Source organism: Cyanistes caeruleus, chromosome 7 (assembly GCF_971803275.1).
Source record: "Cyanistes caeruleus chromosome 7, bCyaCae1.hap1.1, whole genome shotgun sequence".
NCBI classification, from domain to species: domain Eukaryota; kingdom Metazoa; phylum Chordata; class Aves; order Passeriformes; family Paridae; genus Cyanistes; species Cyanistes caeruleus.
Genome location: NC_141707.1, coordinates 40125852 through 40128165, shown reverse-complemented (window position 1 = coordinate 40128165; position 2314 = coordinate 40125852).

Below are 2314 nucleotides of genomic sequence, written 5' to 3'. Positions count from 1 at the left end.
ATATAGTATAGTATATTGTATATTATATTATATTGTATTTATTATATTACATTATATTATAATTATATTATATTGTATTGTATGGCATTATATTATATTATACTATACTATATTATACTATACAATATGATATGATATTATATTATATTGTATATATTATATTACATTATATTATAATTCTATTATATAGTATATATATCATAAATTATATTATATTATATTATTATTATATTATATCATACTATATTATATTATACTATATTATATTCCATTACATTGTATTATATAGTATATATATTTTATTGTATTGTATTATACTGTATTATATTATATTGTATTTTATTTATTATATATTATATTACATTATAATTATATAGTATATATATTATATTGTATTGTATGGCATTATATTGTATTATATTGTATTAGATTAGATTACATTATAGTAGATTATAGTATATATATTATTATATTACATATTAATAATATATTAACATATTATTAAAAGATTTGGCAGTCCTTTTAAAAGATTTTGGCAGACCTTACAACTCACAACTGGCTGGTTCAAATTGGCTTGAATGGCCCAAAATGGCTCTGAAATACTCAGCTCTTTTATCTTTATTCTTATTTTCACTTCATTAACAATAGACACGTGTATTGTTTTTCTCAGTGACTTAATGACTGAACACTTGTGAGACATCCTTGTGGCAATTAGCTAATTACTTACTGCTACTTAAATATCTTTAGAAGATGAAGAAGAAAGGACAAGAAACAACACCTTAAATCTTCAATCTTGTTTTTTGTTTTCTAAACCAGTTTAAACACTAAACTTTAATTTTTCCACTCAGTGACTTAAGAAAACTTTCTAATTTACACATTCACACTCTTAGTTTTTCTGTTTAACTTTAACAGTTGTTTTCAGGGTGTTAGATGAAATTTAGTGCTTTTTTGGATGTCAGAGACAAGGGCACACACTTTGTGCCTCACACTGTAAAAGTATGGAGCTGGAATTAGGATGGAATTATGAATTTCTGTTCAAATATTAAACAGCACAATCTGCAGGGCTCAGGGAGGAGCTCCTGGAGCCAGCTCTGTGTTCCAGGGACAGCTCCCACTATCCCAGGCTGCTCCAAACCCCATCCAAGCTGGCCTGGGACACTGCCAGGGATTCAGGGGCAGCTGCTCTGTGCACCCCGTGCCAGTGCAGCAAAATTAATTATTACTAATCACCCCGCTATATTTATATTTATATTTATATTTATATTTATATTTATATTTATATTTATATTTATATTTATATTTAATATCGATATTTATATTTAATACCGATATTTATTTTTAATATTGATATTTTATATTTCTATTTGTATTTTATATTTTTATTTGTATTTTATATTTATTTTTATATTTATATTATTATTAATCACACTGCTTATTTTATATTATTTATATTTATGTTTATGTTTATGTTTATATTATTATTTATATTATTTATATTTATATTATTATTATTAACCACCCTGCTTATTTTATATTATTTATATTTATGTTTATATTTATATTATTATTATTAATCACACTGCTTATTTTATATTATTTATATTTATATTATTTATAATTATATTTATATTATTATTATTAATCACCCTGTTAGCCAAGTGGCCCATGAATAACTCCTGAATTCCCTCCGTGGCTCCCTGCCCAGCAATTCCAGCTTTCCCACTGCAGGTGCAGGAGTGGGAGGAGGATTTGGAGCCACGGGGTCCCAGCCCAGCTGCAGGATTGTTTGGGTTTTGTGTAGCAGTGACTTTGCTGTGTGACATCAAGGAACAAAGTCCAACCCAGCTGAACGGATTCCCACATTTCAGAATATAAAACAATACCTTTAGAAAAGCTTTTTCTCAATTTGTGATTAAAGACGAGGCTGGGCTTGCAGCAACAGAGGGAATTGTGCATTTGGAGCTCCCAGGATGGATGATGAAAACTCTTCCCAGTCCACTTGTGTGATCTTGCCCTCCTCTGTGTCTCCTTGAATTTAAAATTATGTGTTTATGAGGTTAGAAACTGTTTGGCAACTTATTATTTTGCACTTGTAAATCCTTTTTCTCAGATCTCGGGGTAGTTTATAAACATGAACGAAGCCACAAACAGCGGGGCAGGGCCTCTCCAATCATACAGGTCCAACGGGTGGGGAGTCACGAGCAGGGCTTGCCCGGGTTTGCACGGGAGAGGGCAGCTCCTCCAGAGCTGGGCAATTTCCTGGAAGTCACACTGGGACAGATTTTAAAACAAACAAACCAAATAAAAAAGGAAG